This window comes from Caloenas nicobarica, chromosome 1 (assembly GCF_036013445.1).
Source record: "Caloenas nicobarica isolate bCalNic1 chromosome 1, bCalNic1.hap1, whole genome shotgun sequence".
In the NCBI taxonomy this organism is placed as follows: domain Eukaryota; kingdom Metazoa; phylum Chordata; class Aves; order Columbiformes; family Columbidae; genus Caloenas; species Caloenas nicobarica.
The window spans coordinates 102,944,292-102,969,135 of record NC_088245.1 but is presented as its reverse complement, the minus strand read 5'-3'; the positions used below and the strand labels follow the sequence as shown (position 1 = coordinate 102,969,135).

The 24,844-nt window shown below is 39.1% G+C and overlaps 1 protein-coding gene across 3 annotated transcripts in view; it reads right to left on the bottom strand.

The window, feature by feature from the left end:
- The window catches only part of TBL1X (transducin beta like 1 X-linked), a 203,957-nt gene that overhangs the window by 90,789 nt on the left and 88,324 nt on the right, over positions 1-24,844 (bottom strand). For all 3 annotated transcript variants that reach the window (XM_065638786.1, XM_065638795.1, XM_065638778.1), the window contains exon 4: positions 3,308-3,415. The gene's annotated coding sequence lies outside the window, so the exon portion shown is untranslated. The remainder of the gene's footprint in view (positions 1-3,307; positions 3,416-24,844) is intronic.

The window sequence follows — 24,844 nt, the reverse complement described above, 5'->3', positions numbered from 1 at the left end:
TTATGCTAATCTGTGCGTGTGCACTTCTACCAAAGAGAGCCACAACCCGTGCCATCACATTTCACTTGTGACATTCTCAAACTGCACCATTCCAGGCTCCTTGAACAACAGAAACCTGTTCAGCATATCAGATGATATATTTTAAAAATCTTCCACTTACATCCTACCCACCTCATTCTTAAATTCAAAGTAACTAATTCATACAATAAACATCAACCTAGTAAAGGGTGACCTGTTTCTTCCTAAGTACCAAGTGCACACTCCTACTGTTTCTAACTGAACTCCCCGAATTCTTCCTGTTCTCACATCTAATTTTGCCTCATTTCTGTTTCACCTTGCTTTTTACACTCTGAGGTTTTCTAGTCAAGATACTATAATTCTCTCTGTATTCATACAACATATCACACATGATCTTGATATAGTCAGCCTCTTGTCATTGTCACCCCCATCATATCAATGATAACAATAAGAATGCATGAGACAAAATTAACTTGTCCATATTTTGTTAAAACATACTTTTATTAGTCTTGACAGTGATTTTGGCCATAATTTTCAAAAGCCTCTACTAACTTGGTGAAATAATTCTCGTGTCTACCTAGTGGAAAGTCCAAAAGTGCTCTGACACCATGTAAAAATTGTTGCCCTTCCTTGGGTAACTAAACCAGCAAAACACAGGACTTAAGAAATTTCTGTGGTCCTTTCCCAGGCACAAGGGATGATTCACTAAAAATAACTACTAACTTTGTAAAATCCAAATGTTTTTCACTGCTTTTGTGTTTCCTCCTACTGGTGCAGATAGGCAATCATTACAGAACCATCCAAGCAGATTTGCACCGCCGCTTCTAGTAACTCTCCAAATTCCAACAAGGAGTTTCTGCTACATTTGATGCCAGGAAGTTATATGAAATTTTCCTGGAGCTTCTTTCTTTGAAACATTACATTTTCTGCCTTTATGGGATCTGTGTTCACCCTCGACTGGTTAGAGACATTTTCTTGTGGAGATGAAAGTCCCAGTGTTCCTATGAGATGGAACACCACTAAACCCTATCAGAGAACTGGATGATGTGCTACTTAAGTATGTATTTGTAAAATGTGAAAAGAACTACGAAGGAATATCCATCCATCCAAGAGGTGTGAGACAGAAATACCATGCAGGCAGTAGTAACACATCAGGCGCTCCTGATTTTTTTTGTTTTTCTAACACCAAAAGGATAATTACACTCCAGAACTGCGCATTCAATATAAATAGTTAAGCACAAGCAAGGAAGTTCATTAGTCCAGTAAACTATAAGAAAATTCTGCATTTGGGAGAAAATACAGAAATGAAAATGTGGAAGGATTCTCCTTACTCCACTGCCAGCAGGGACCAAAGGCCACTATTAAAGAGTTCAAAAAAGGCAACCTGTGCTAAAAAAAAAATCACACTATAATTCTGGGTTAGGGGTGTAATTAGATTGAAATATACATTACGACTAAAAAAACTCCAACAAACACAACTAGAAATTAATGTAAATAGGGAATTTGGGGCTAAAGAAAAAAATACAAGAAAGCAGAGGGCCTCTAATTTCTGATTCAAGTTTTAAAAGAATACAAACATGCTATGCAAAAAATCTCCCCAAAATAACATATATTTTCTTATTTGTAAGTAGAAAAAAGGCATTTTTACAGATAAGGAGACCATTAGTAACCAAAAAGAATGTTGAAAGACAACTTTAAAAAGCACACCCAGAAAATTTGTGCCTTAGAGTCCTAAAAGTGTTTGCAAGAGTATAATTTCAATGATGCTAATTTTCAATACATTTTGGAACACCAGAGAAATTCAGTAAGACTGCTACCAACTCCTGGCAATATTTGAAGATGGTTAGTGATATGATCTCAGTAATTACAGAGCTCTAAGCCATTATTAATCTCAAGCAAAATAACCAGCAAACTGATAAAGGATAAATTTACTGGGAAATGACACGAATAAAACTGATGCCAGTCAATGCCATTTTATAGAAACATGGTCAGTAAAACAGAAAGTTTGATTTAATCATCTGATAAAGTTACAAACTGTGGTCAGTACAAGTTATTCCATATGTGAAACATGCAGACTTTTGAACAGTATTTAGCTTACAGCCACACAACATTCAGAGTTAGGAAATTATTATCAGTATCATTGACTGATACAGATAGAAAATCGTAGCTGTTAACAAGAAATAATAATTGAAGAAGAGTACTAGTACTAGCTCAACTTTATCTAAGAGTACCATCAACGATACAAAAGTAAGTATTGTTGATGGCAGTTATGGCACAAAAAAATGTCGGATTGGTTAATAAAGGTAGCAGAGCGGTTATTCAGAGTTATATGGATTGCTTTGTAAGACAAGGAGAGTGTATTGCAGCCAAGTGGACTTATGTAGCAAGCACGAAAGAAAGAATGCAGGTAATACCCAGAAAAGGGTGCATAAAAATAAAGGACTTAAAAAATAAATACCATCCATCTTTGTGGCACAGACACAATTCAATACAAATGACAGTGAAATCTTATGACAAGAAGGAGTAATAAGAATCCCCATACATCTAAGTGCATAGGACCAGAGATACTACTTTTGTTCACAGCATTAGTGATACTGGAATAGTGATTATAGGTGTCTAGCCCCTGCATTGTTTTCCAAAGATGGCAAAGATCTTGGTTTTTCTTCATGTTTTCTCCATAATTCACCAAAAGAGGGGAAGAATTCCGTACCTCCTTAAGATGTTAACCAGAATGCCCCACATGCTGTTATTAGCACAGTGAGGTATTCAGAAAGTTGTGTGAAAAGAGCACAGCAGTGATCTGCAAAGGCTGCAGAGAACTAGTGAGTGTTACATGAACACAGAAACAGCCTCTGGTCCATTCCAGGAGAGTAAGAGAGCTCAAGCCTAATGTTAGTGACTGGGCAGTGTTGACAGTGGTGTAGGTACTGTGGTAAGACAGATTTTATCACTGATGGGTTCTGGGGTTATTTCCTACCATTGCAATTACTTAATGCTGAAGACACCTAAAGAATCATACAGTGCATCTTTGCTTGGCTACATTGTGGCTCTTCAACCTGTAACCTCGAAAACAACCCTGAATAAAGGTAGACCTTTTGCCAAACGTCTCTATTTGAGAGAGCTGGACTGCCATAGCCTTAAATGACAGCAGCGGTCCAAGTACATCATCACGTATATGCCCAGGAACTAACAGCACCTGTGGCTTCACCAGGGAAAAACGTGAAAGGCAGCTGGACAGGAAACCGCGTTCTTGTGGTAGTCTCCTGTTTGCTGATTACTTTCGGCTTACCTGGTCGTGAGACCCTCGAGCTGCTGAATGCTGCTCCTCGCAGGCTGCTGTCAAGAGTCTGGGGGTTGGAGTTACCATGGAGATCACCGCATCTGACAGCTGAGAGGGCTGCAATGAGAGACACAGGTACCCATCAGCCAGTTTCCATCACCTCAGCGAAACACCAGGATTCCAATCCTTTTGCTTTGGGCATTTGCTAAGGTACTATCTCCCAATTTAGGAGCTTTGGCCAAAAAAAACCAACACCCATCAGAGAGGGAATCAGAGAGGCAAGGGCCAGCCCCAGCGACTCACAGCTTTCAAGTGCTTTGCAAAGCCGTGCACTTTTTCAGGAACCCAAAAGAGTCCCAATATACCTCAAGCTTGGCTCAACAGTTTTCAGCCTCTTTGGTCAAGTGCAACATCAGCAAACGACTCATCCAGAACTGCTGCAGAGCACAGGGCAGAAACGCCAGCGAGTCGTCCCAGAGCTGTGTGGGGCACCCAAAAGGGCTCCCTGAGAAAGCTCCTGCCGGGAACTGATTGAGCCTCACTTCTGCGCAAAAAGAAGTAAGCAGGCCAAAGAAATTACCTTCCTGCATGTTGCAGGGGGAAGGTCTAAAGGAAAGCATTTATGAAAATCCAACATGCAAGATAGCCTGGCATTCCTCTGCAATAATAAACCTGTTTGCAGACTTTTCCATGCCTGCCATCAAGCATGATGAGTAAAGCCTTATCTCGTATTTCCTCTGCCATTCGACCACCATCTATCTTGAATAGTTTCCTACTCCTGCATTTCAAGCCTTAAGTCTTATGCTCAGTTTTTGTCTATGTAATCTAATAATTAAATGCTGTAAAGTGAAATGAGATATTCATTGGAGACTTTTAAAATTAATTATACTCTTCCACACAAACATCTAACAGCTTTTAAAACTATACATTAAGGAGCATTTTACGATATAATCAATTTAATAAACAACATATTCAAACACATCATCAGGAGAAGCTTTCATAAATCCAGCTTTAATTCTCAGTCTGCAGTACTACAGCATGTTCTCATTTACACCACTGTGAGACAAATACACTATCTAACCAAACACAACTACTGACCACAAAAGAGTTATACCTATTCTAATCAGAGGTGAATCACTATACAAGAGACAAGAAATGCCTATATAAACATCATAGAACTCCATAGTTTTTCTGAGTTGGTCTACTGAATGCATGTGAACCTCCCTGGCTACCTATACATTATAATTACCAATCTAATTCTCAGATGGCATTCTGACAGGAGTGTTGTCATCTCTCCATCTTAGTTTTGAATTGTATCCCATCTCATTTTTCTGTAGAGCATGTTAGGTTGATGCAAAATATAACATACTCAAGAAGCATAACTCTTTGTAAATATAAAATCTGAAAATCCAAGCAACAATTAGAGGATTTTTCTGTTACAAATTCTCTATGTCTTATGGGAAAAGTGTTAAGAGTATTATTATATTAAAATGATCTCTATTCAATACAATATGCTGTGCAACAGTAACTAACACATACTGAAGCTGCTCTGATGACAAATACCGGGAAAATAACTGGCTCATCTGTGCTGAAGGCTTCTGCGAGATTCACGGAGTTTAAAGGACACTGTAAAATATCAGATACTCATATTGTGTAGATGGAAGTATTTTTATTGAAGAAATTGTACTAGTTCTTTTTTTCATTATTATACTCATGGTTAGGCAACGTTTTCATCTTTTCTGTTTATGCATCTTATATACCGGATCACTGGAGCTTTTATCAATGACAGGATCACATAAAGGCCGTTCGTCTTCCCAGGCCAATGCAGAGCAGGCAGGAGGTGTCAGTACAGGCAGCACCAGTAACACCAGCTGGAAGAGCTGATTGAATCCTCTGGTTAAGACCGGCCTTGGTTACCTTGCCAGGCAACTATTTGGTAAATACATCGATACTGACTCTCTACTGAAAGAGTTTTTTTGCGTGAAGACTAGAGCCAAGTAAATAAATGATTTTCAAGAATGAAGTAAGGGGAAAGAGACAAATCAGAGATTAAAAGAAATTATTTCTTTATTATTATTTTATTACCCGTAAGTGTCAGTGACACAGAAAAGTTACATGGATTTCGCTTACAACTGGAAGAGAGCATACATGTGGATGGTTGTAATAATTTGTCGTTCTACCAGATGCACCTACCCATAAGGCTTTAATCAACAATAAAACGATTTCTTAAAATCTAATTTCATACAGACATGAGTGCTAATATAAGCTCTGAAATAAATTGTATGCAAAGACAGAAAAGTTGCAAAAGTGATTAGAGCACTGTAAAAATACTTTAATATGAAATATTTAAGAGTTCAACTTGTATAGTTTATGGGGGAAAAAAAAGACAGATGATCTGATTACAGCACCTAAGTGTTTTCATAGGGAGAAATACTAAGTATTGGCTGGCTTGTGAATATAGGAAAGAACGGTATACATAAACCAAACTAGCATCTGGAAGCTGATGCTAAATTCAAATGAGAAATAAAGCACATGCTTTGCACCACCTGTGACTAACCATTAGCACAGCTATCCAAAGGAGAATGCAGAGATTCTCCATTTGTTGACATCAAGGTTTAGTGCGACTTTTCTAGAATATGAATTTTTGTAAAAATACACGTTATCCCGCAGTCATATGCAAGTTACTGGGTTACATACAGACAGGCAAAGTTTGCAATATGGAAAAAGGAAGATCAGGTGATATAGTCACCCCTTGCTGGTCATAAATTAAATATATTATGATCTGAAATGATTGTCTAGCTTTCTAACTAAAGCACTGGATGATGGCGAGCACTGCGCACGCCAAGCTGCTGGTGCCGCCACATACTTAGTGACACATACGTGCATCTAACACACTCGGATAGCAAGAGAGCGGGTTCAGCCCATATGTGAAGTCAGAGAATTACAACCTTCCTTCCAGAGACAGGTGGCCTAAATTCTGTCATGAATATTATTCAGGCTTCTATTTAGGAATCCAGTTCTTTCCTCCAGGAGCTGAAAGGACTCAGTCACAGGACAGTGGTAGCAGCAGCTCTCTTCACATGGGTCATTCAAGGCATCAGTGAGATGACTGACAGCAGGCAATACCACTGCTGCTCCCTAAATCTGCGCCTCCGCTCCAGAGACGTAGAGCAATGAATAACAGTGCTTGTGTTATTAACTGCTTGCCAGTCCATCCCTGCAGGCAGTAAGCTTTCTGGGCAGAAAATGCTTCCTAGCGGGGTATTTCAGCAGGTCAGACAAGCAGCTCCCCACCTCAGTGAAAATCCAGGTGCTGCTGTGACCCCGCAGCACCACAATTCCAGCTCTGTCCCTACAGCACAGCCCTACTCTGGGGGGAGTGGGAGAAAAAAAGGAAACAAGAAAAAAGAAACTGCCTAAATGTTACACTGAGCTGCTCTCATAGCTAGCAACCTTAAAAATTTTGTCCCTTAAGCAAAGATATGGAAAAATATTGGAAGTGTCAATTTAGCTAGCGTTAGTGCTGTTGCGATGTTTTGGGCTGCCAAGCTGCCAGTAAATTTAAACATGTTCAAATATCAACCAAAAAGAATAGTTCGAAAATTTCATTCATTTTCACTGATTGTAGATCTGGTCCATATGGTATGACTTTGGACATTGCAATACTTTGGAAAACACAAAAGTCAGCCAAACAATGCAAATAGGTCCATCGATCTCCATATCTCTCAGCTGCTCCATCAGACACAACGTCCACGAAGCAAAACCATGGAAAACACTGACATCCAACTCACACACAGTCGATACGAAAATCCCTGCTTACATCAGAAGTGCAAATTTAGCTGAAGAACACTAAAGTTGCCTTTCACCCCGTCCCTGGTCGGGACATGGCTGAGCACAAGCTCGGCAGCTGCCGAGCCGCACAGCACCATTTACATCAAGAGGTCAATAAAGTCACAGTCACTTAAAGGAAGCCTGAATTTGGTGCCACAGATGAAACACTCTATTTATCCACTGCTTCATACGTAGATTTCCTTTTGCAGGCACCTGCATAACTTGAGGAAACTGAAACTGGGGGCCGGATTTATAGGAGGCACTTGAAGTTATCAGCTGTGCAGGTGGCTAGGGGTAAGAACACCTAAATCGTACAGTAGATTTACTCTTGATTTAAACCCAGAGTAATTAGTCACATCATTTAGGAAGATGTTCTTGTAAATCCTGCTAAATTTCTCTAAATAGATTTAAAGGAAGCGGTTGAGTCACCATCCCTGGAGGTGTTTAAAAGGCGTATAGATGAGGCTCCTAGGGATGTAGTTTACTGGCAGAGTTAGGTTATGGTTGGACTTGATGATCTTGAAGGTCTCTTCCAACCAGAATAATTCTACGATTCTATGATTTTTCCAATCTGATTTATGTTTGAATACTATTTCTGCATAGTTTCCACTAAGTTGTTTTATTTTTACTAGACAACATAGATGAGGAGAAACCAAACCAGTAACATTACTACTCTGTTCCACCACATTTCTCTTTACACTGTTCTGTAATAAAAAAACCCACATTAATTGGGTGACTAGTTTATTATACCTCTCCTTTCTGGCTTTTAAAGACACAGAGGAGTTTAAAAGATAAATAGGCCATCTTCAACAGACACTGAACTACAAAAGCATTTTTGAGGGATTTCCCTATATCTCTGGGAAAAAAAAGTGCAGGATACCTAGTGCACAACATTAATATTTTGCTTTCTTTCAAATTGATAAACAGCTTTAATATTTTCAAACAATCCCTGGGGGATTATACTCATAGTAAAACAGGACTATATGGAAGATTCCAATAGGACATCAATAATTATGCCACCCTTCTGCAAAAAATAACTTAAAATGTATTTCCTAAAGGAATTCCTAAAAAGTGTGTATGTATGAGTGAAGAGAACATTCCAACATTTGCAAAACTTCTGCTGATGCGCTGGGTATTTAGTTTCTTTATAGATTAACATCATACATAAACATAATCACAGAGGTATGACCACAGCTGTGGCCACCCCTGGGGCACGACCTGCAATTAGCGGGTACAAAGATCATGGATAACACTGCAGTCACGTGGAGCCACAACTGGGACCTCCATTTTCAACACAACACAACACAACGTGCTGGGTTTCTCTGTCGTGTTTCCACAGAGCACCTATGCACTGGAACTTTGATCTCTGTTCAGAAAAGCCCACACAATGCCTGCATATTAATGCATTTGCCATAAGGTCTTACAGAGAAAATAAATAGAATTCAGCGGCTTGCTATGATAAAAAATTTCCTCTCCAGATACTTGTGTATTCGTCTTTCCCCTGTAGCCACCTCCTCTAAAGGAAGTTAGGAAAGTTTTTTTATTTTATATCTACCACAGACGAATGCTCAGATTTGACGAAGGAAACAAATTCATGAGTCAGTCAGAAACCAGAGTCAACTTTGAAATAAATATTCATTATAGTACTAGTGCAAAAAGTTTTCCCATGGTAAAATCTGAGCCAAAGCAACAAAACAACCTTAGAAATAACCCCTGTCTTCCCAGAAAAACTTAAAATACTTCCACTTGAGAGCCTCTCCCCAGAACATGGCACTCTTTCAGCTGCAGCTCACAGAGCCTGGGCTACCACCTTGAAGCCAGTGTCTGGAGGGAACACAAAACTGCAAGTGGAAACTCTTTTCATGTTTCTTCTTAACTAAGTTTCTCAAAGCTAGCAGATATCATGAAATTAAGAGTTTCAGAAGCACGGTCTCGTTAATCTGGCTATATCCTGCCACCCCCTTTATGCAGGCTCCTCCAGAGATCAATTAACTCTTACCATCCCGAACAGTAACACAATACAACCAGTCTTAGAGCCAGACTGGAAGCCACGGTTACAGCATCGATTCTCAAAAATTATTTACCACAGTCAATGCTCTGCCTGCACAGACGCTTCAACAGCTTTAGATTTTTCTGCTTCACCCGTGTATTTCAATGTAGTAGATATTCTCCCTATCATGCATAATAGTTTCAGAGGCAGGAGATACATGAGCTATCTACCATTATTTGATATGCAAGTACTTCCAGCAGTAATAACGAATTCATGGAAAGCTGAGCTGTCAGTAACCAAGGCAGGTACCAATTCTCAAAATGCTTAGTACTGTAAGACAATTTTTTACAGTACATGGATTCATGGGTGCTGTGGCATCCAACACAGCAATTCTGATAAGTTTTTATGAGAAAGTCATACATGGATCACATAGCACAACATTTATTTTACCAACCCTTAGGCAAACGGAATGCTATTTTTCTAATTAACAAGTCCAGATTAAAAAAAAAAAATCCTTCTCTCTTGACGTGAACTCATAAGATTTCTGCTGAACTTTATAAAACATGAAACAAAAAGCACAGCATGTCTAGGACTGTTGTGATGGAAACATAAAGAAAAGCGCTTAATTATTAAATCTGTGATACTGCAGGTAGATGAGAAAGAATGATCCCCTTCAGAAGCACCGCACTATAATCCTCCCTTTTGTCTATTTAGCTCTACCTCAGGCAAAAGCAGAGAAGAAGAAACAGAAAAGAAGAAATGCATTGCCCTAAAAATCACCATTAAATGATTTAAAAGTGCAAGCTTAAAAAGAAAGCCACCCAATTTAGTTTAATTCATGTACCTTTTGCCCCCAGAAGATCTGTCATTCCAACCTAAGAAGTGAACCTTCAAGTCTTTGGTCCCCAGTTGTGCAAATACCGCATTGCTTTCAGCATGCACACCTTGGGGGTACCCAACTGCAGAGCAGAATGTGGAAGGATTTCTTGTTTCCCACATCTGGACGATGCAGTGTGTACAGTCTTCTCAAGGTGCATCAGTAATGTGAACTGCAGCCCACGGCAAAGACAGAGCTGGTGCAATTTTCTTAAACAAGGTTTATTATGTGTAGCCAATATCATCAGCTTCGTTTTGAATTAGCTGTAGTTTCCAAGAAATTTTGAAGGTGGGATACAACTGGCGCTGTGGTGACATAATCTTGATGTTGCGGAGGCATAAATAACTGTTGCAAGGTCAGGCTTTAAGAGAAATAACTACAATTCATTTACTACAGCAGAGATGGCAGGCACTTTGGACATGCCACAGGGGATTTGGGGAGCGGCTTGTCCCCAAAGAGCCTTTTGTAACTTCATCTCGTGTGGAACTTCAGCTACACATCACTGTAACCAGATGCACGTATGTGGTAATTAATATATTTAAGTTGCATTTTCCCCTTACATTACAGCAATTGTATGAAACACTCTAGGCTAGAAGCTGCTGAATCAGGAAATGGATGAGAAGCTAACTAAAATGTCTTTCTAGTTATTGATTCCTGCTCTCTGTTTCATGTCAGCTTCCTAGAACCCATCCAGCACAAGCACGAAAAGGGTAATGAGTTTCTGAACGCACACTCTAATAGTGCACACTGCATCAAAGATTTCAGTAATTGCCTGGATGCTGCTTCCCAGCAGTACTAAACAACTTAAACATAATTAGCTGGAAGCCCTATGGGCTGCATTTCCCCACTGGAACACCTCTTACACTAATCCATTTATCAGGCTGACAGATGACTGAATCACTGGTACTATGGACCCGTTCTACTAATAATATTTCTTAAGCCAACATTTTTGTTTGGTCCTTATGTGGTACATTTTTGCAAAGAAAAAATCTGCATTATTCAAAGTATAGAGAAAAACAGACATGCCAGACATTCATCTCTTCCTAGTACTGAACAATGCTATTTGTTTGATCAGACCACTAAGTATAAAATGCTGGAGCTATCAGGCAGATAATGGAAACAAAATGTATGCATTATGGAACTGTACAATGTCAAAAATAACAGGGAAACACGCAAACACTGAAAGAAACTTTTGAAATTTTCCAGCCATTCAGAAATTTTTGGAAGTTTAGATAAGAGGACAGTTTTCAGGGTGTCCTTCCTGATGATGGCCTGACTATAGCTTTCAAGCCAAAATTTCTCCATACTACTTACTTCTTGTACATCCTTCTGAATGACAGGTAACAAAAGACATTTTTAAAATGTTTGACCTATATGCAAATAGCCACAATTTGAACATCATGCTGCCACAGAACTATGCACTTTGCAAGTTGCTAGAGAATTTTCACAGAAGTACAAAAATTATTTAATTCCTGAGCCAGAGTTTTCTAATGTTGTAAGAAAAACTATTTTATCATTGTATCCCTGTGGCTTTTATTTTGAGACAGGTTCCAATAAGTAGACCTCTGCAGGGGCTGAAATTTTGACGACCGCAGACAAAGTCTTCCCAAAATATGTCACACTATTGAAACGAAGTAATTGTAAAAATGCTAAATTCTCATCAAATTCTTTTAAACGATAAAAAAAATTACTCTAGGATGTTATACTGTTATGCTTCCTTTCTAACAAGTTGTGGGACAGGAAATAAAAAGGGACAAAGTTGGTAATGGCCAGTTTGAGGAACCAGAAAAAGAGCGGTTTTAAAAGGCGTCCCTCTTCTAGACCCGTTATACTGTGGTCAATAATCCATATTCTGGCTTGGAATCACCAGAACCCAGCTGGACTGGTACCACTGTTTCATCTGCTTATTTCCCCTGAATATTCTCATCGTGGACACAGAAAATCTTCATGTCACAAAACAATAAACTAAGAAGAAATGACTCCTTGTACTACTTCAATATGAGCCTAATACGCTTGTTGTAAAGCTGACAGTCGACATTCATTAATTTGCTTAAAAATAATATTGCAAGTTAAAGTTAAACTATGGCCTCATCCTTTTACCTGGGAAGACGACCATCAGTATGAGTTCAATTCCAAAGGCTATACTTAACTATTTAACAATGAATGAGATAATTGAAATATAGCTATTCAGAGATCAGAAACAAACTGATTTAGCTTGTTAATCAAGCAGCAGCAAGACAAGATTCAGTCAGCACTTCCCTCGATCACAGTCCAACCATCCATCTCAGAACAGAGCGAAGGAACAGCAGCTACTCAGACATTGCCAGACTTGATTTTTTAAAAAAAGGCAATCACAGGTATTCACCCTGTCTGGTAAAGTACCTAGGAGGTTATTAACTACTGAGCTGTTGGAGATTTCTTCATGTGAACCCAGGAGCAGAAATCTCAGTTTCACATGCACTCTCCACCCACTACTTCCCTCCGGCCTGAAACTGGAAAATTCATGCCAGAGACATTGACACTTATGCATCAGCCAGCCAACCCCTGTCATTCAAAGCCAGACCTTCCTTCCCAGCTTCATCTCCTCTGTTTTGTATATTTTCTACTTCTACATGCAGTTGGCGGCTGGTCAAGAGTGGTGTTCCCCAGGGCTCAGTATTGGGGCCAGTTCTGTTTAATCTCTTTATCAACAATATGGACGAGAGGATTGCATGCACCTTCAGTAAGCTTGCAGATGACAACAGGTTGGGCAGGAGTGTTGATCTGTTCAAGGGTGGCCCAGGTGGCCAAAAAGGCCAACAGCATCCTGGTGTGTATCAGGAATAGTGTAGCCAGCAGGACCAGGGAAATCATCGTCCCCTGTACTCAGCACCTGTGAGGCCGCACCTCGAATCCTATGTTCAGTTTTGGGCCCCTCATCATAAGAAGGACGTTGAGGTACTAGAGAGTTCAGAGGAGGGCGATGAAGCTGGTGAGGGGTCTGGAGCACAAGTCTGATGAGGAGCGGCTGAGGGAACTGGGGCTGTTCAGCCTGGAGAAAAGGAGGCTGAGGGGAGACCTGATCGCTGTCTGCAACTGCCTGAAAGGAGGTTGTAGCGTGGAGGGGGTTGGTCTCTTCTCCCAAGTAGCAAGAGACAGAACAAGAGGAAATGGCCTCAAGTTGCACCAGGGGAGGTTTAGATTGGATATTAGGTAAAATTTCTTCTGAAAGGGCTGTCAGGCATTGGAACAGGCTGCCCAGGGAAGCAGTGGAGTCACCATCCCTGGAGGGGTTTAAAAGACGTGTAGATGTGGCACCTAGGGACATGGTTTAGTGATGGACTTGGCAGTGTGAGGTTAACAATTGGACTCAATGGTCTTAAAGGTCTTTTTCAACCGAAATGATTCTGATTCTATGATCTTTGGATTTTTCAAGTTCTGACTGGGCCAATCCCAGAAGAGCCTGGTCTAACCCCAGAGCTGGTCCTGCTTTGAGTCAGGTGTTGGACTAGAGACCTCCTGAGGTCCCTTCCAACCTGAATTATTTTATGATCCCATTATAATAATCTCTCCATATTAAAACTACACATGCTTGTTGTGCTTTTTACATTGAAAATAAGAAACTTAATAAGAAACATAATTCAATATGCATGTTTGTGCCCTTAAGACAGACCAAAGGTCTTAAAGATATAGAACAGGAGATGTTCTTTCTGATCATACAAAGTTTATGCTGGTTAAGTAACTATAACAATGCTTAAGACTGATGACTAAAGACACAGAATGTTTTTTTTATACTGCAGATTACTTTCCAACATTACCTTTTCCTTTTACCTAAATCATTTGTAGAGCCATGGGAATAAAAACTACTTATATTAAATTAAATTACAGTTTAGCTATATGAATTGTAATCCCTCCCCCAATTAAAATGCATGATATACAGTAATAGGTTATACTGTCTGGATATCAAAAATGCAGCTGAGAATACCAGCTAGAGAAATACATTAAATAAAAAAATCAGATACGTGAAGTTATCTACAGTAAACAGGACTGTGAAAAACATGAGTTTTTCAAAACATGAAGCAAAAAATTCCTCAAACAGATGTCATACAGTCTCTGTGGTAATGACCACTGGTCTGGCACCTTCTTGGTCTGAGGAACTCCTTCGAGCTGGCCAGTAACCTAGATATTACACCACATTGGAACTTTTTAATACTCTAAGATACTCTAAAAGTCAGCAGTAGAAATTAAATTCCAGAAAATAATTTCAAAATTATCATCTGCATGTTAGAGGAAATATCTTCTCTAAATTTTGGTCCAGTTCATTAGTTAATCTGACTAACCTGATGGCTGATATTAGTTGTCTCATCATCATATGCCTTACAGGAGTAAATGGGTATCTATATCTCTACACTGAGGCCAAATTCACCTCTTTTTGCTACCATACATGAGAAAAGTTTGTATAACAAGATTCCTTTAATTAATTTGAATACTGTATTATGTCTCAATATATGTGATGTTCTATACTTTAACGCAATTCTGATACCATAGATAGTATGACCTAACCATCTTTGATTTGGTTTCATTTTTCCATCTACTTTAAGAGGTATTTTAGCGAACAAAACTCAGAGATTTTTAATGACTCCTCAGTCTATACTTTATTGAAGGGACACACAGTAAGAGTAGTCAAGATCTTAGCATTAACAAATGGTTATTTAAATGATTTAGTCAATACATTGTTTATATTCTCAATCTCACGGTATGTTCAGACATAGTAAAGCTGTAAAGTATATTTCAAAGTCATTACAAAAAAATCTTAATCAAGTGTCACAACTTAAACAAACAAAAAAGCAAAACTACACCAAAGCTTGAAAATTCAACTAATTAGTTAAACTTGCTGAGGTGGGAGACACACTTTTGAAATGCAGAAGACTGCAAAGCTAAATTGCGTTTGCTTTTCCTGAAGCTTCTTTCGCCTTGCTACTCCAACATGAAAACTCAAAGGTCCTGATTCTGTTGCTCCAAACATAAGTTCTTGATAGGCTGCAAGGACCAAAGAGATTAAAAATGAAAGAACGAAAATGCTTCTTACTACTTCCAGCATCATGAATGGTCTTGCAAGATTTAATGCTTAGGTGTACACTACATTTATTTAATAAATTTTTCTAGTCCTGTTCGATAAATAGTAGCTCTCTCATTTCAAATGCTAAACTGAGAAATTAAGAACATCTGAAAGCCAAACAAATCAGGACAATAATTCAAATTAAAATGCAGACGTCTTAAATTCATATATATACGTGTATGTCCTAACATAAACACTGCACTTTCATGGAAATTTTATAGCACTGAATTTTAATCAGCCAGTGTGTAATGTGACTTGTACTCAGCATTAAAAGGTGATTTTTCCCAGGGTCTGAGAAGTGCAATTACCATTGACATCAAAACAAAAGGGAAGCGGCCTGCAGTTCTGGAAACCATGTCAGTCTTTTCATCTTGGAAACTAAACTCTCCTGCAAATTGAGAAGATATGGAAAGTGAGAACAAGTATTTGCACAGAAAGATACCTGCTTTTATTGTGCTATATTAAATGAAGTGGAACCTTTTTATTTCATGATAGAACATGTCAGGGATATTCATGGCACTTAACTTTGATTCCAGTTTAAGTATATGTATATGGATGCTGATGCCTAAAGCTGGGTTGTATGAATATTCAGTCTTCATTACAATGAGTGGTTTTCTTCTATTACATTAGCTGGAAAAGAAGGACCTAATAGCAGAAGATTCACTGAAGCTAAGGAGTTATAGCAACGGTGGTGGCAACAAAAACCAGATCATTAAGAGTCTTTTTGCATCTCAGTTTACAGATTTTGTTCACTTTACATGTAAGTGTTTTAGTGATGTGCAAGGGACAGACATTTTTTGCCCTACCGTTTGAAATTATTTGGGAAAATTATGAGGCATAGGCTAAGAGGCTTATAAGCTCTACTTAAAAATTTTGGAAGACAGGTATTAAAAACTTAAATTTCATCAGGGTAGCAGCAAGTCTAGCTATATTCCCCATTCTATCCCCTATAGTGTGCAATTTCAGGCTGCAGTCATGCTTCTTGTTCTGACTGAAGCTGCACTGGTGCAGCCTTATTCCCCTGCTTCTCGTAATCACTCTTCCCTCACATTCCTGCCGAACATCACTGCCCCTCAGTATCTGTGGAATAACTGCTTATGTCAAAATGATTCTGATTAAAAGAGCTCCGAGAGCTGGTGTTAGAAAGTATTTAAACTAACCTAGATTATAGTGAACAGATCAGGTTAGGGAGTGACTACAAGATCAATTAAATCTCGTGGGAGCAATACTGAATGGCTGTGAACAGTGGCGGACAAGAGCCTATTCAGCCAATTCAACTGCTGCCAGAATAAAATGTATGACACGCAGAGAACCGCCCTCGTTCTTATGCTGTGGGGTTTTTTTCCTTTTATTTTTTTCCCTAATATCTAAAATCCTAAAATTGTTATTCCTGATTCATGCTGTCAAGTTTCCTCAAAACAATTACCTCTCCAGCAATACCCATGCTCAGACCTTGACAAAAGTCAAAGCACATCAATATGGTAGCTAAAAAAACCCACTCAAAACAAACGTCTGACCCCCCCACTCCCAAACACCACCTCAGTAAAGCAGCAGTGAGTTTAAACACAGTCATCTTGGTGTCCTCAGTTCACCTTGTTATTGCACCTCCAGTTGCTGTAGCACAGACGGGATGCAACGTCTCCCACTGTGTGGGGACTGCCCCTCGAGCTGAGCCATATGTTTTGCAATACCTAGAAACAGCAGGATAAGATAAGGAAATCTCTGCAGCCTTAAGGCAGAGTTGCTTTGATTTCACTGCTTTGTGTCCTGCCCCCTCCCCCTCACTTTTTTTTTTTTTAAATGTGAGCTTTTGCAATTTAATTTATCTAGGTTAAGCCTACATTAAAAAAAAATACAAATACTGTGTGTGTGTGTGTGTGTGTAATGCCTAGGAAATCTCCTGTGTTATCCGTCTGTGTAACATTTTACCTTCCACTAGACAAATATATTTTTAAACAGTCTGTAATCAAAACAACATTCTCAGCATTCAAGACGTTCTGTCATCACCGCCCATTTGTTGCCCTCTAGGTTTCTCTCAGCTGGCAAATTTCCCATTTAAGGAATTATCAGATTTATCTGCTTAGACAAGGCTGCAAAATAAAATGAAAAGCTGGATTATTCTAGAGAACTCATATTTTTCTTTCAGGGCAGAAAATCTAGCACAAGAGCTGAACATTAACAGCAAATGGAAGCCATCTCTCAGACTTCACAATTCTGCCTCACTATACTGTGCGAAATCTAATTTTGACTAAGACGCCACAACATTTATTTTACATTTATCCTTCACTTCTTTAAATACGTTTATTGCCACTTACTATGTTAACCTGTTTTAAAGCCCTAAATATTACGCTCATAGGGAATGTTTTTTTACTGCAGTTCTAGTAAGCACAATGCTTGCGCATACTGCTGCTTCTATGCAATTTTTCATAAAGAATTACCAATTGCATTGCTACCATTTTCTGTCCATGATATTTTTTGCAGAGAGAAAGTGCAAGGAAAAAAAAAAAGTAAAAACGAATAAATTACCAGCTTTCCACAGCAAGATGGCTCAGGATTTACTTGAGTGATGGAGTAGCTTTCATGTCAGAAGCTGTACTGCAAAACCATGCTCATGTTTCTGTGCCCACTGGCTGGAGAACCAAGATTTCTGGAGGCATATGCCATGGGTCTTAGTACCGTGATACACTAAAATTCTACCTGACCCTTTCATATCAAAGCGTGGGAACACTACTGTCTCCCCCAAGGTAGAAAGAAAACTGTGGGAAGGTCTGGAGAAATGTCCCAACATCAGTTTTCCTTACTAAACAGCTAAAGCAGGTTTCATTTCTTGCCACAGGTGAGCAGAGCTAACAAAAACCTCTGTTAAATTCAAGGCAGGGTTTCACACGCTGAGTGCGTATGTACATGCACGTGCATTAAGTTAAGCAGAAGATGAATAGAAGAGAAAATCTAAGTGATCCCAAAGTGATTAACTAACAGCAAACTCGTTACTGAGCCAGAACTGCTTTATGGAGGCTATTGCCTTTCAGCATTGACATTAAACCACTATCTTATACTGTCCACCCAAGTAAAAATCTTTCGAAGTGTTATACTGTTATAACATGCTCATTAATAAATTTATTTTTTGAGCCTCTTTTGATTCACTTTATCAGTATTCTGCACAGCTTTCCGTATTTTTTGACTGGTATGAATAAATTCATCTGTGCTTGCTAATGGCATATGGAAAATGCTCCATACAAAAGTCACCGTTCCACATACACCAAATGGATCCCCCTTTAAAACACACTGCAAATCCCAAACAAAAAGGACTGCAAGTGACACAACCTTTTCATTTATTCTCAAACAGGCTAACATGATTATGTTGTTTGTGCAAAAGGCAGACAGGATGGACTTGTGAAGAAAGACTGAAAATGGAACAAATAAAGTAGTGCAATTATATTTGCCACATTTTAAGGTTGGAAATTAGTCCATAAACTTGTTTAGGTTTAGGTCCTACCGACTCACATGTTACAAGATAAACAGTCATTCAAGATTTCATGCCACGAAATGAGGACTACCAAAAAGCAAACTGAATTTGGAAACTTGATATGTTCCAGTTCATCAACAAATTTAAAGATTTTCTACCACGTTTCGAGGGCCATCACGCTGTCTTATTCATTTAGACTGCATGTTCTAGTAGTCCAGGCTTGGGGGCCAAAAAATACTAAGCTTTGCCATTCTGGGCATAAAGTATTAAAAAATTTGTTAAAGAAATCAAACCAACTGTTTAACAACATTGAATCCATCATCCATAGAAATCGCCAGAGATACAGACCTACAAATACATTGTGGCTTTATTGAATGCAGCAAGATATAATAGCATACAATCTCATTAAAGAGCCAACTGATAAATAATTTTGTGCCATCTGAAATGATAGTTCATTCTATAATCTGAAGTCATGCACCAAAGAATAGTAAGATACACTGTAATATAATGAAAAACAATGTAAGAAGAGCAAGGTATCAAGGTGGCTATCACTAAGTAATACTGTTCTGAGGTTCTAGCAACATAAACCCCGGTTGAAGTTAATTATGCAGAAGTAAAATAATTTTGTTGTTTCTCCTTTATTTTTTTGTGAGCTGCTGAGCTATTCAAAATTATGTAACTGAGGAGTGTGTTTTCAGATGGAAAAAGTACCTTGGTTCCAAAAGAGGAACGTGACGTTTCAGAAAGACGATGTTAAAAATAAACCGCCATAAAAATTGCATCGTATTGACTCTATAACTCTAAAAATGCACTCTAGTCTGTCATTACCATTAAAGGTGATGAGTATGTTCTAATTCACTGGTGATTTTTTGGGTGCGGGCATCCCTCCACCAAAGCACTTCATTTCCTCCTCCCCATAAAAAGGGGGCTCAAATATTATCATCAGATGGCAACACAGACCCACCACAGGGCTGGTGAAGGGGCATTTCATTAGGAGTCTGCTGACAGATGCAAACATTCTGCAAAATTCTTTAAAGCAGAAGCATGCCATTAATTTCGATATTTATTACTTTCTATGAAAGATAAGTGACTCAACGCTGGGAAGGGCTTTACAAGGCTAATATTTCGTCCCTGTCTAATGCTTTTTTGCTTCGTGATGTGCCTGCCTATTATGAGGCTAAACTTATTCCAAAGAATAAATTAAGCAATAAGACATGACAAGCAGCGCATTTGTAGGCAATTTACTTACCACCTGAGGCATCCTACAACGGCTCAAGGCCAAAGGCTGAGTGACTTTAACCATTCAATAAATGCAATAATAATCAAACTAAAATGCACAGCATTGGGAGACGTATTTCTATCATGATATGGAATTTCTACATAGAATCAAGTGCTTCTGTGCATTTACTGACTGTTATTAAACAAATGATATTGTTGAGAAACTCATTTTATGATTGTCCTGAAAAAGCTATCCAATACAAATGAAATGTAGAGGTTGATATACATTGTTCTATGACCAGATGTTGCTTGTGAAATGACAGAACTATGCCCCAGTATCAGTTTACAAAAAAAAAATACAAACATGCAGACATGTATAAATATTAAAGGACTGGGCAGCACAGGATAGGACAGATATCAGCCACTCTAGAGATTTAGCAAATGGCCTGCACTATCCTGATCACATACCAATTAATTAAGGTCTAGTTGTGGAAGCAACAAAGAATTAATTTAAAGTAATTTATTTTTTTCTAACAGCACTATCTCTTCTCATTCTGAAGAGACCGTGCACAGACAGGCGGCTGTGCTACTGGAACATTGTTTACTTCATTGCTCCAGCTCTAATGAGTAAAACAATGACATTATTTAGGTTCGTGATCTATTCCCCAGTCACAGTAAAGTTCACCTCTTAAATAAATAGTGTGACAAGCTGGCTTTAATTTGTACTCAGCATACCAACAATTGATTTTTCCCATAAACTCACTCTCTTTCTGCTCTGCTTGGTAACTACACGATCTGATCCGGTTTAACCCTGGTGTGATCTGCCTTCTATCCATGTTCCTAAAAACTCCAAAAAATTAACACAACTGAGAATAAAAGATGACAAGATCTACCCATGAGGTGGAAAGGCCAGACAGTAAACTGTTTTACAGGAAAGGACAGCACCTGTTTGTTCTGTCATCTGCATTCTGCTCTGATGAGCCTTAATCTACAAGGAGGGCTGTTTTTTAAAAAGAAGAAAAGAATAATAATTTTTAAAACTGAGAACTAGCTACTGGATTTTCTTTTCCTATATCTTCTACCCTACTCCCTCCCTAAAAAAGGGAAAAAAATCCAGCCACAGTTCAATACTGACTATGAACACACGTAAATAAAACCAAAACCCTTTAAACATCAGCACACCGGTGTTTTGTACATTCAGTAGTAAATAAATGCTATCAAATCCAAGCTCTTGTTAAAGACAGAAACATACAGCTCCAGGACAGGCTGCTGCTGCTCCTAATGCTGAAGTAAAACATACCAGCAAAAATCCAAACAAGATTCTTGTTATTTTCTGTTTTAAGAAATCATATGCTGTAAAGATGTTTCTTACAGTTCAGTCCAGACAAAATGTAACTTGGTCTCATAGTAAAAGCAATGTGTTTGTGTTCCAATTTACATAAGTCATTCAAGTGTTTTAAAATTTTTTAATCTATTTTCCACAAAACACAATTCTGTATAATATACACAATATAAAAAATAATTTTACATACAAATTTAAAAGACCACAAAACCAGACTTACTACATCAAGTCAAACATCCGCTATAGCCAGTATCTCTTCTTTAACCATGGGAAAAGTAGAAGTATGTATGAACAAAGCAAGGACACAGTGGTACTCTCCCAGCCCCCAAGAGACTACAGCTCTGGGACCTGTGGGGGTTCCAGTATCAAGACACTCCAGGATCTGTTTTAGTGGAACATTCATATGTATTCCTTGCAATTTAACACCACAGAAAAAAATCCTGCTGTAGATTTGTGGCAGGTATCATTGTAATGTTGTGGGACAAAATATCTTAACTCTGTTAGTTGAACACAACCCTGTCCTTAATTTTTAGATTTCTTGTTCTAAGTATGAAAAAGATTCTAGCATTCAACTCCTTATTTTGAACCTGGCCCAAATCCAAAACCAGAGAAACATGCAAACAGTTCTACAATGAATTTGCACATTGAAGCTGTGCATGAGAACTGGGGATTTTCATTTATTCAACAAATGTGAAACCTTCACATACATCTAGAACAGTACAATTTGTAGAGGTGATAGACCCACCAAAAATTAACCAGGGAAATGCTCTTGCACATTCTCACTTTTTGAAAATCTGGCTTTAGGAATATTGTGCCTCTGGTAAAGCAGCGTTCTTTTCATGTGAATATAATCACTTGGCATTGCGCCTAAGAACGCACTCAAATTACACCGTGATCTTGAGGACAATCCCATCGCTCACATTCTTCCAACAGTCTTCAGACTTCCATGAATTTCCTTCAAACTGGGGAGGACAGAATTGCTGATTTATTACTTAACAATTCTTATGTTTTGGAGATGAAGTGTCTATGTCTTACATTACAGCTGCTGCTGCTGCACTGTCTTCTACTTTATTGTTGCTGAATAATTAAATACCCTTTAGTCCTTCTGACAGCTCTAGACTCAGCATGGTAGTTAATCAAGACCATGTAAAAGGGAATTAGGCTTAGGCAATTGTTGCACAAGGCAGAATGATAAGGCAGGAGGAAAAGAGGTCTCTTTAGAGTAGAATAATTTTCTGTATTTTACAACACACACTACAAAAGGTGCACACAGACTCCTGAACACAAGATACGTACACAGATGTGCAGGGGAATCCAGATTAACCTCAGAGATCCATTACACTGTAACAGCAACCAACAGACACCTCTTCCATTCTTTCCTACATTCCCCATCTTCACACATTTCAGGGATTAAGGAAAACTCTCAGCATCAACTTATTTAAAGTACTCAGTTTACAGAGAAAATTTGACTGCATTAAACCATTTCTGAAACTTTTACTATGTGATTGCAAAAGGGAAAGATAAACAAAAGAAGACATTTAACAAATACTATCTGAATTCTGCTCAGTGCAAAACATTTAGGACGACTTACGTTTCAAATAATTTGAAGAATTTTTTTAGAAACTCTAAACTGGCCACAAGTTATGTATTTTTTCATTCTTTTCCTGTCCTGCAATGAATCAATAGGGTATTAAGAGCAATCTTAAGCGGAGACTCCCTGAAAAATGTAAGATTTAAATGAAGGGGTGTGAATTTTCCCCACACTACCCTGCCATCATGCTTACGCTCTGATCTACCCAGAGAAAAGGAGACAGTTCCCAAGTTTCTTCAACAACTCCACCTTTCTGATGAAATACTCCAATATTTAATTTAGAATCACAGAAGATCAGGTTGGAAGGGGCCACAAGGATCATCTGGTCCAATCTTTCTTGGCAAAACCACAGTCTAGACAAGCTGGCCCAGCACCCTGTCCAGCTGACTCTTAAAAGTGTCCAATGTTGGAGAATCCACCAATGTATCTGGGGAGACCATTCCAATGACTGATTGTTCTCATCGTGAAAAATTTCTCTCTTGTGTCCAATCAGAATCTCCCCAGGAGTAACTTGTACTCCTCATCTTTTTTACCCCTCATCTTTTCCATGTGACTCCTTGTAAAAATGGAATCACCGTCTTCTTTTAAATGCTGGAACACGGTGATGAGGTCTCCCCTAAGCCTCCTTTTCTCAAGGCTGAACAAATGCAGTTCTCTCAGCCTTTCCTGCCTTTTAAGAAGCACTTTAAACTTCATACTAGGTGAAGAAATGAAATTGCAAGTCCAACAGCAGTGATTTCAGGGGATTAAATAAATAAATTAACAGTGATGACGACACCATCGAGACACAGAGATAGAAGACTCCATGTATGCTTTACACTGCTCTGTTCTGCGGCCAAGAAGGCCAATGGCATGCTGGTCAAGAGAGGTTCTCCTTCCCCTCTACTCTGCCCTGGTGAGACCGCATCTGGAATATTGTGTCCAGATCTGGGCCCCTTAGTTCAAGAAGGATAGGGAACTGCTGGAGAGAGTCCAGCACAGGGCAACGAAGATGATTAAGGGAGTGGAGCATCTCCCTTATGAGGAAAGGCTGAGGGAGCTGGGTCTCTCTAGCTTAGAGAAGAGGAGACTGAGGGGTGACCTCATTAATGTTTATAAATATATAAAGGGTGGGTGTCATGAGGATGGAGCCAGGCTCTTCTCGGTGACAACCAACAGTAAGACAAAGGGTAATGGGTTCAAGCCGGAACACAAGAGGTTCCATTTAAATTTGAGAAGAGACTTCTTCTCAGTGAGGGTGACGGAACACTGGAACAGGCTGCCCAGGGAGGTTGTGGAGTCTTCTTCTCTGCAGACATTCAAAACCCCCCTGGACACCCTCCTGTGTAACCTCATCTAGGTGTTCCTGCTCTGGCAGAGGGATTGGACTAGATGATCTTTCGAGGTCCCTTCCAATCCCTAACATTCTGTGATTCTGGGCATCCTCTTATATTTCGTGTTTAAAGATGTGGCATTTATAAAACACACTAATTCAATTTTAACCCGTGCAGTATATAATTAACAACTGAGTAATGAGGAGTAGATAATTTGAAATGGAAAACACTAAGTAATTTATTCTTGATATACTTTCTGAAGCATTTAGCTGAAATTCGATGTTGCAAGAAGCTAGAAGAGTACTTTCCCCTGAATCCTGTTGGTAACATGAACAGAACTTTTATGTTCTATATCTAAATTATAGCTTATTTCATTTTTTTTGTCTCACCAAGACTTCCTTCAAGCTGTAGGAAGTGTCCTCCAGCTAGCACCTCCCTCAAAATGATGCAGAAAACATATTCCATATAGCACATAGTCCATACTTACGAATCACAGAAAGAACAGCAAACCAACTCCAAACAAACCTGGGATTTATTTTAATTTCTTTGGTCCCTTTCCAGGAATTGCTTAGCCTCAAGGAAGGCTGGCCAACTTGTGGGTCTGAAGCCAGAGAAGCGATGGTGCTTTGCCAGAGCTATACTGCCCAATTGGCCGGAGGAGGAGGGACAGGGCACCTCTGGATGTGAAAGGAGGGACGGCAGAAGGGGTGGCCGCAGCCAGACCTGCTCTGGGCTGCGTTCTGTGTCCTGAGCTTTCGCTATGTGCCCAGCCCAACTTCCTTCCCATGGGCTGCAAACGATGCCCGGCCACTGTTATCTC